Raw genomic sequence first — 11129 nt, 5'->3', positions numbered from 1 at the left:
CATTGACCAATGCACCAATGACATTCATCACACTCACGGATAGCATTCTAATTCCATATACTAGAAAATTTTCTAGAAAGCATTGATATCTATAGTAGGTTCCATCAAGAAAGCTTGAGATATTCACAAATTGTGTTTGATTGTTGCACATACACAGTTTACAAAGGAAAGCATTATTTCCACCAAGGGAATGTAGATGGAGCCTAGGAAAATTGAGGCTAGTCTCAATTAGAAAGCATAAGAATTTGTAGGATTTCTTAAGAGCTGGGGCTTCCAATGTTGATAATATGTGAAGAACTACACAAAGAAGACAACCTCTTTGTTTGATTACAATGAGATTTTAGTTGAAAAAACATTAGTCAAGGATTGTTATCAAAAAAGTTTTGTAAAGCTGAACTTGGCAATTGCTTCAGCGCTAAGTTTAGTATTCTGGATAACAACTGGCCATTCATCATAGAGATAAATGCTTGCAATAACGTGGATATTGGGCTGGTTTATTGCAAAGAGGAAAACCCATTGCATTAGAGAGTAGAGCTAGATTGAGCTGAACATAACTACTCAACCTACGAGCAAGAGGTACTATCAATTTTTCATGCTCTTAAAAAGGAGCGAAACCAATTCTTTTGGTCCAATTTTGAGGTCCTTATGGATCAAAATAGTCTAAAATGGCTTTGAGGTCTGAATAAGATGAAAGATAGGAAAGCTTAGTAATGGGTAGGGAAGGGATCCTACAAGGGTTTGACCTTCAAATCTATTATCAGTGTGGAAAATATAATGTGGTGGTTGATCCCTTTGAGTTTTACAATCTTTTAAAAATGATTTATGGAGTCTATATGTGATTTATGTGAGCATGAGCTATATTTTGCTAAGATTTGGTATGTGGTCTCTACATGATGAGGAATGAGTGTTAACTTAAAGAAATCTAGGAGTTAGAAAATCTATCACAAACAATTGCATGATAGAGTTGTCATTGGCCTAAGCCTTGGAGCAAGGCCATCCATTGTATCCTTGAAATTATGGATAGATCATCAATGGGAAAATTGAAACCCTTTTCACATATCATGTTCGATACCTCCCTGGCAATTACTACCTCTTTTTTTTTTTAATGATATCGATAGTGCTCTTCAAGTCATCAATCATTAGAAAGCCTAGGAGGGTCTCTTTATTTGCCATGAGGTTATGGAAGTGATTAACATTTTGACAAATAGGCACACACCATATGTGTAAGAATGACGTTGTCTATAAGATAGGTGTAAGAGTGGTTAAAGGATGCACTTTTTCCCCAAAAAGGAGGGGATAATTTTATGATTTTTGGCCTTCCATAACTCCTATACATGATTTCTGAAATGAGCAACAATTATAGATCTATGATCTACGGACCGAGCTCTTTCTGTAGACATGCTACATGATATTATTTACCCACTAAATTTTATATTTCATTTTGGAGGAAAAAATTGAGTTTAATCATTTTGCCTATTTGAATTCTAAAGCTGTCCTTTGATTGCTTTCTTAATACTAAGGTTTGAATTTCTTAAACTACCAAATAAAGGGGCCATCATAGACCCCATTCTCTTCCTAATGCTTGGCCAATGGCTCTAAATAAATGCTCCTATCTCCTCTTCAAATGGAATCCTAGATTCAAGCCAAGAGGAGATGAGCCCTCCAAGGTGCCTATATGGTTAGACTTTCTTGATTTGCATGTAGACTTCTACCCTTGGATTAAGCAATCGGTAGTCAAGTTGACAAGGTTCTAGGCCAATAGTCAAGGTGTGGTATCAATCCAAAATGGGACCCTCAGTTTCTCATAAAAGTGGACACCATGCTGAAATTGAAACAATCTATTCCTATTAAAGATTAACTAGGTAACCTCCTCCATCTTCAAAAGTTAAAGTTAAATGCCCATGCAGCTCTGTGAGCAAAGATCTGAAAAAAAATTAAAAAGTAAGGGTTGAGCTCCCCAATCATCCCCGAGCTGTAGTCCCCTCCTTTTCAAAAAAATTTCAAACTGTGATTTTCATGGTCAAATGAGAATCTTAATTTTTTGAGCTGTGCCACAGGGTGGTGTAATGGCTATTTCTCTTAATCATCTTGGTACCAAAAAAAAGTTAAACGTAATTGTCCAACAAGCTCTCTACAATGAAGGTTTGAAAATTAAAAAGGGAAGACTAGAGCCTCCCCATTGTTTGTAGCTTTTTTTAAAAATCAAACCTTGATTTTTATGGCCATTTTTTGAAGCTCTTTGCCATGAAGGTCTGAAAATTTTAAAAAAGGGGGGCTTAGAGTCTCCCAATTTTCCATGCCCGCATGGATGATCAGGTGCTCAAGACCCCTCTTCTTTAGAAAAATTTAAAGGAGGGGAGACTGGAGCCTCCCCGATCATCCGCATGAGTGTTGATGATCAAGGGGCTCTAGACCCCCTTTTTTTATATAAAAAAAAACCAGACCTTTAGGTTGGAACCTTTCGATCTTCTGCATGCACGCAGATAATCAGGGGGCTCTAGATCCCTCCCTTTTTGAAATTTTCATACCTTGATTTTAATGGATAAATATTGGAAAAATAATAAAATTAAGCAATATTTGCAGCGCTTGAGTTGTGTGACAGTCAAGGTTGCTTGTTGACAAGGGCTAGCAATTTCCAATAATTGATTTAGGAAACTGGCCACTACTAAGCGACTGTGCTCACCATCTATTGATGGTTGAATGAGTTGAGAAGGGAGTATAAATGTTTGCTTCACCTGGTTGCGTTGTAGCTGTTTCAAGTCTTGGCGTGATAGGCCTCTAAATACTTAAGATTTTTTTAATTATCTAGGCTCTGAAAAACAAGGTTGCGTTGTAGCTGTTACAAGTCTTGGCGTGATGGACCTCTTAATACTTAATATTTTTATTATTATCTATGCTATGACAAACAAGGTTGAGAAAAAGCACAAACTGCCCTCAAGAGCAGCATGGTCGTCCGCATGCACGCAGACGACTAGCGAGCTCGAGAACAGTGGGTGAATGATGCCCCTGGGATTACTTCAGAATCCCATGCGATCTTCAAGGAGGAGGGTAACTTTAGAAAGATGCATACTTAGGGAAGCTTACTTGAGATTTACCTTTATTAAAAAATCAACGCAAGGTTCAAAAATTGTTGTCGTGAGCAATTTCCTTAGTGCAAGGTGAGACTGAGCAAAAGCTTTTCACAAAGCTAATCAAATCTCAATGCAAGCAATGTAAGTTTTTGATTCAGCATAGCTAGAATCATGAGGAAAGGACCAACGCAAGTGTAAATATGCATAGCACACATGAGTTTGTAGACTAAATAGAGTTGCGCTTCAAAAGAAGAGCTCATGTTCGATGGCAACAAACATTTGAAGCGGAGATTTACAGTTTTATAGAGAGGTAGTCTCTTTCTAATCGGATTCTTGGAGAGGAGATTCTTAGGATTCTTGGAGGCTTTATGCAGATATACCTATCGAAGAATCAGGATGGCCATAGAGATGGGAAGTTGAGCTTCTGAATGGCAATTTCTTTGAGCCTGCTGCTGCGAAGATGGACACCAACATCGTGTGGATTTCCTACGGGAGTTTCTTTTGATCCATCTACATCTCGAGGTTGAAGGTGAGCACTTTAATGGTGCAAGACTACAAGAATGGTGAAGAGGAGTAGGTTAGAGGATGGGAATAGGATGTGGAAGAGGACCATAAGGAAAAGATATTGTGGCACGCTCCATTGTGGAGTGGAAGGAAGTGCATGTGGTAAGGTATTTCGAGGAGATTGATGAAATATGTGATGTACAAGATTTGACATTCTCTCATTTACTTTGAAGGCATAACTATTGTGTTATGGAGCCTCATGAAAGCACGAGAGGTTCTTGATGGGCTTCCTATGCAGAATGTGGTACCTCCATGAAAGCATGAGAAGTTCTTGATGGGATTCCTTTGCCAAATGGCACCACTTTGGATGTGTTGATTGCAGGATATACACAGTCTGTCTATGTCATCACTTCAATGCATTGATCGCATGCTATACACACTCGGATGTAAAAGGAACGTCACGCAATACATTTTCTTAGCGGTGCTTTTCTCAATACGTATGTCGAATGTGGTGCCCTCCCAAACGCATGAACATTTCTTGATGGGCATCCTCTCTAAGATGTCATCCCCTACAATGAAGAAGCTCTAGGCTGTTGTAACCAAATGCAAAGGGAAGACCTTTCTCCATGTGTATTCCACCTTTGCTTGCACCTTGAGCAGCTGTGGCTTTATGCAAGACCTTCACATGGGTGAGAGAATTCACGATGCAAGGGTCTATTGGAGAAAGATGTCATGCTTGGTGATGCTTTGATTGATATGTATGCCAAACATGATGCCCTTACAAAAGCGTAAAAAGTTCTTGTTGATGGGCATCCACTCTGGGATGTGATCTATCTTAGAGAGCGTTTATTGCAAGATAAGCCTAGCACCACAGTGGCCTATTGGAGAAACATGCTATGCTTGGTAGTGCTTTGGTTGATATGTATATCAAATGTAGTGCCCTTACAAAAGCACATAAAGTTCTTGATGAGCTTTCTATCCAAAATGCAATCTCTTGGACCATAATGATGACCGGATATGCCCAACATGGCTGTGATAGGGAAGCTTTGGCCCATTTTAACCAAATGCAATCACCAATGCTAGCACCTTGAGGGCTGTCGGAGAGACATGTTGGTTGTGGAATGTTCTTTTTCATTAGATGTGAAGGGAAGGCCTCTCTCTAGATGCAATCACCTATGCTTGCACCTTAAATGATGTGGCTTACACAAGATGTTGACATGGATGAGAGAATTCTCTATGAGATTGCTTGTTACGGGCTATTGGAGAAAGATTTTGTTCTTGGAAGTGCTTTGTTCGATATGTATGCCTAATGTGGTGTCCTCCTAAAGCACACAAGTCCTTAATGGACCTGTCTCTTGTAACCAACATGTTGGTTACAAGAGATGACATATTGGAGAGGATGCAATGTGCTGGTTGAGGATATGATCAACAAGGATGTAGAAATGAAGCTTGGGCTATTTTAACCTCAAGTGAAGGCCTTTCTCCAAATACAAGCACCTATTCTTGCACCTTGAAAGCCAATGGCTATATGCAAGACCTTCACAATTCACAATGAGATTGCTAGTTAGAGGCTATTTGAGAAACATGTTGTGCTTGGTAATGATTTGGTCGATATGTATGACAATGTGGTGCCCTTATGAAAGTAAAAGAAGTCCTTGATGACCTTTCTATGCAAAATGTCACCTTTTGGAACATGTGGAGTGCAACATATATGTCATAAGGAAGCTTCTCAAATTTTTAAACTAGATGCAAAGTTCTTGCTAGAGTCTCTTGGACTCCTCTTATAGGAGGATATCCTTGCCAAGGAAGCGATGTAGTTTTTTTGTTGGCTGCAACAATAGGGCACCTTTTCAAGTATGGTCACTTTTCTTAGTGTGCTCAATGCATGTAGATACTAAGGTCTGATGGATGAGAGCCAAATGTTTTTTGATAGCATCAGGGAAAAATATGGCATTATGTTAGACAAAGAGAACTACACTTGCATGGTTGACCTGTTCAGGCGATCAGGCATTTTGACAAAGCTGTGAGAATAGTCAAGCTGATGACATCATTCAAATATCCTCTAGTTTGGTCGGCTCTTATAGGTGATTGTCAAGAATGGGGAAATGTTGAGCTTGGAAAAATGGCCTTTGAGTGTGCAATTGAATTTGAGAAATATAATGTTGTAGCATGCATGTAACATTCTTTGGAGTTTTCTTTGAGTTTTCCTTAGCCTTATGTGACGTTGGAATTTGGTTTTGATCCCTATTTTTAGGGATGGGAGAGTGGTAGAGTAGGAAAATTTGCAATGCCTTGCAAAGTTTCTATGTTGGATTGGTTGCTCCATGCTTTTGGTTGGAGTATTGTACAAGGACAAGATAGTTATGTTATGGCTCTACAATCATGTGGTTGCATAGAGAGATATGTCATAAAGAAGTCATCTCTACCACTTGATCATTGGCCCATTACAAAGGGGATACATGTCACACAAGAGGATTTGGCTACTCTTTTACAAGCTGGCTTTCATTTTAGATCTAATACTACACTAAAAGTTGGAACCTATAAATACTCTGAGTGAAATGGATGGTGGAAGAAAAACAAGGTGCAAGATGGGGATGTAGAGAATTTCTAAGGATGCTGAGAAAAAATTGGAGGCATTTGAGATTATGAGCTTAAGTCTTTTGTTGCATGTAACACATGTATTGTATTAATGTGCACATTGTTGGACTTCAAACCAAATGACACAATAGTCCACCAACCTACCTTGTTCCCCAAGATAATTTTTTCATTTTAGGACTGTAAGTTGAACCCAACTTTATGATGATTACAAACACTACCCACCTTCACATTTGTATTCAAATTGATTACATTGTTATGAAGTTAAGCTGCGTGCTATGTTTTTTTCTTAAAAATAATGTTTTGGTGTCTACTTGCTATTGTGATGTTACCAAAGGTCAGGATAATCTAGAGACGAATTGAGTTGCAAGACGTGTAAAAGGTGAGATAGATCCATTATAACACATTGGGATACTATTTTACACCAAATTGATGGCAAAACGCTCATGAAAAGTGAAACAATTACAAAAGCACGAAATTAGAAGCTCTCAATAAATTGCACTCTTCTTACCATGGATCCATGACAAACAAGAATATCTTGAATAAGGTTTCACATGAATCTAAGAATATATACACTACCATATGGAAACCTCAACTTACAACTTGATGTTCCCAGTTAGAAAACTAGAACTGTACAGTGTTAGAAAAAAACGGGGTACAATGTATTTTAACCGATTAAAATCATAAAATCTCGGTTAGATTTTGAGCTTGCCTTTGAAAAAACCGACAAATTTACACAAGTTTTCGTGTGAATATCGGCGAAAGCTTCAAATTTTGGACTAAAAATCGTTAGAATTTCAAGTTTGCCCTTATTTTCTTCGGTTAGGAAAAATGTATTTTTCTAGCCCTGGAATTGTATATCTGTAGATGCTTTTATCACAAAATGCCAAAAACCATCACTTCAATCGAGGTGGAAAGGTAAGATCATCTTTTTTAATTTCCTTGGAGCTCTCGAAACAAGACTCACGAGCCATCAAACTTTGCCACTAAGAATCAAATGACATTCAAATCATCAACAAAGCTATAAGCAAGACCAAACCAACAAATAGGCAACAAAAACAAGCTTGTATCTTCAACATTCTACCAAAGATGTGAAATTTCACTGACATTCTACCCTGCTGGCAAAATTACAAGGTTAGAGCTCGGCTCCATAGCCTCTCCCATGCATCTGAAGCACCCTGGTAGTAAATCTCACATCCGCTCCAAGTTGAAGGGGCCCTCAAAAGGCAATCCAACCAGGTGCACGGGCGTCACCTCCATGGGAGCCTTGGTCGAGGCTGTTGTCCTTGATAACAAACAGCCTGCTGCAACTAGATGCGAAAGTGAAGGGCAAAGTAGTAGTTACTAGAGCAAGCAGATCTGAGAAGCAGGACTAAGTTATTCCCTGCCAAACAGTGGCAACGAGGGGTAGATCTGGCTATCCTAACGTAGAAGAGCAGAAGAGGCACGCATGACGTAGGAGAAGGAGAGGGTTGAGATAACGCTAGGGTTAAGTTTTAATTGGGCGCCTGAATTTTTAAGCCCTTTAGAGGCTCAAATCTCCCCACACATGTGATTTTTGCCACCTGAAGGCCATGCGAGTGCTCGAAAAATCTTAAGAAACTTACCAAAATACACCTCTAATTTGTGGAAATTCCCAAAACTCAAATTTTAAAAATTCCCAAAATACTATTTTGGTTCAATTGATTCCCTAATCTTTATTCTATTTTGGCAATTGAGATCCGTATTTGAGTGCTTAGCATGTAATTTGTCACAAATTACCTCCCCAAAAAAGGCAATTATGTCTAGAAGTAATGAAGCAATTCATTTTCAAAGCCTTACTTAACCATGTCAAATTCTAGTTTCAGTATCTTGTATTGGTACACAATCAATCTTCTTTTCTAGTTTTGAAAGGCCTAGAGAAGCCGCCGGATGAAATAGAAAAGAGAGGTGAGAGGAGATTGTCAAAAGAAGCGTTTACAGTAGAAGGGGTTTAATGACCAACAAGAATAGGTTGCCTATAACTCCACGAGTATGTATTGTGAATTCACAGATCGATGAGGGTGTTGAGAGCCATTGAAGGAGGCCAAGTTGTTATGCTGCTACTCCTTCACAAGGACGTTGGTACTTGTTATTGCTTGGCCAAAGGTAATGCACAAATTGGTGAGGGTGTTCAAAGATCATGACGGAGACCAAGATGTTAATATGTTGTTGGTTCAGAGGGAGGTTGGTGCTTGTTATTGCTTGGCAAGGTGTGGTGCTATTGTTTACTTGTCAGCAAGGTGAAGTGGGCCACATTCAGCACGAGAATTTGCCATGATCCACTTTTACATGCTTGGTTGTGGTCGTCACAAATATGCCTTATTGTAAGCCCAACCTACTATATCGACTATGTGAAGGCATGTAGACTGTGAAGGCATGTAGACACACATCAATTGTGTTGACCACAGGAAAATCGGACTAACAATGGCTAGCATCTATAGCATGAGATTTTTTGCCTTGGAGAGGTGGGATTTGGTCTCTAGATGATTGAATTCACAGCCAAGAAATATAGGAGTGCAAGGGGGCATATAAATTGGCTGGCAGATGAGTTGCAGGAATGAGAGATGAGAGCGGAAAAAGGGAAAGCACAAGGGGTCTTGGGGTTGTAGGTGGACATGTAAGTAGGATGAGTTGTAGGTCTGCAGGAGTGTGGTATTTGCACACAACACGTAAGAGAGGATGCATGGGGTGCCAAGATCCCCCCCCCCCCCCCCCCCTCTACCTATGGTAGATAAAAAAAATAAGTGGGGTTCACCCCTATTGTATACTCTTATGGTACCCCTTTTAAAAACGCCTCTTCCTTACACTCATATGATACCATACGGAACCACATAGTGAATCCCCCGAGGTGTTTAGTCGCGTAAAGCCATGTAGGGTTGACCGTGTAAAGCCACATAGAGTATTAGAGTATTAGGGTTTGTGCTCTACATGCATTATCATGTAGACACGGGTGTGTACTTATATCGCACCCATGAATATAGGCATTGACCAATAAAGCCGATAGTATAACCCTGTGGTCGTGATCTCTGTGCACCTCTAGATCGAGGTGTGCGGGGATCGGGCATGGATAGAGAATGTGAGGTAGTTTACTCTATGCGAACATAGAAAATCTAAAGGGCTAGCGGATTTTGGTTGGCCACTTAGGGGTTGGCCGTGCTTGGATGCTTATGGTTGGTGACGTTTGGTTTGGTCGCTCTAAATTGGCTTGACCGCTCTAAATCTACTTAGTATTTGCAGCTTTAAATTGACTTAGTTGATCAACAAATTAAACCAACTTAGTTTGGGCGGTAGGAGTTTTAGGTTAGAGTGTTAGATTTTGTCCTCGATCTACATGCATTTTCATGTAGACATGGGTGTGTACTTATGTCGTACCCATGAATATAGGCATTGACCAATAAAGACGAAAGTATAACTCGGTGGTCATGATCTCCGTGCACCTCTAGACCAAGGTGTGTGGGGAATGGGCATGGCTAAAGAATGTGAGGTAGTTTACTTGTGCCAATGTAGAAAATCTAAAGGGCTTTTAGTTTGGTTTTGGTTTCAGCTAGCTAGCCGTTTGTTCAAATTTATGTGTTAAATGTTATATATTGTAATAACAGACTAGCCGTGTGCACTCACTATTACTTGTTAATTTGTTGTGTAATATCTAGATTTATTATGGATGATAGGATGGCATGCTCTTGTGTGCTATGTAAGCATCAAATCTTTTGAAAACAAAAGATCTGTAATCAACATATATGCAACAACGGTCTTTTTCCCTTGGAGCAAGTACAAGATCTGCATTATCAAACTCATGGTCAGGAGAGAATAATTCAATCCTCACTCTTAGATATTGCTCCAATTTCATCACAAAATTGATAGAGAGGCGAATATCAAATGAACCGCCATCGGTGGAGTCTATCTCACCAACACTTGATGCCACATTCCAAGTTATGGAACAAATGGATGTTTTCTTCGACATAGACTCCATCAATGAAAGCCAAGTTGGAGAAAGTGCTAGCATTTAAGGCAACACTACCTCTCAACCTCAATCATCCCGTCCACAGTGATGGCATGAGAATGAAAAAGAGAAAGGAGAGAAGATGCAAAATCTTGCCCGCATGCCGCTTTACAATGGTGCCAAAATTTATGTTCTTTGCACGGTTTTGGCGATGCTTAACCTACAATCTATTTATGGATGGTCTGACACAAGTGTCACATAGATTTTCAGGTAAATATATATATGACATACTAAAAAGCCAAAGTTCTTGTTTAAATTGTTTAAGTGGTATTGACAGATTGCTCAATGAGTAAATTTTACCAAAAGGCAATCACATGTCCCCTATTTGACCTGTCGTTAAACAATTGCTTACAAACTTGGGGATGGATTATAATAAAATACATGCATGTTCTAATGATTGTGTACTCTTTCAAAATGAGTATGAGTATTGAATAATGTCCCAAATGCATATTTAACAGGTCAAGAGAGGACACACAAGGAAAATTTGTCCCTGTAAAGATTTTCTATCACACTTTCCATCATTTCAAGAATAAAGAGCATGTCCAGGTGCAAGTTTAGTAGCTTTAATAACATGGCATGAAAACGCATATCCACAAATGACGTGATGCAAACGCTTGCTGATTTTCTTACATGGAAGCATATAGAGGAAAGATGACCTACATTTAAAGAAGAACCTTGTTGCGTTTGTTTTGGTTTAGCAATGGATGGAGTGAACCCATTTGGAATTCAGAGTTCCTCGTGAAGCACATGGGCTATTTGCTTAGTGAACTATAATCTTCCACCATGGGTTGGCTATCAAGAAAAACCATTTGCTATTGTCGCTGATTGTTCCAAGAAAGTACAAGGTAAAGAACATAAATGTTTATCTAGCACCACTTATATACAATCTTCAAATCTTGTGGACGGGGATTGATGTGGTTGACATGTCCCAATCGGTC

This window comes from Adiantum capillus-veneris, chromosome 23 (assembly GCF_014529385.1).
Source record: "Adiantum capillus-veneris isolate H3 chromosome 23, ASM1452938v2, whole genome shotgun sequence".
Taxonomy (NCBI): domain Eukaryota; kingdom Viridiplantae; phylum Streptophyta; class Polypodiopsida; order Polypodiales; family Pteridaceae; genus Adiantum; species Adiantum capillus-veneris.
Note: the sequence above shows the minus strand (reverse complement) of the source record.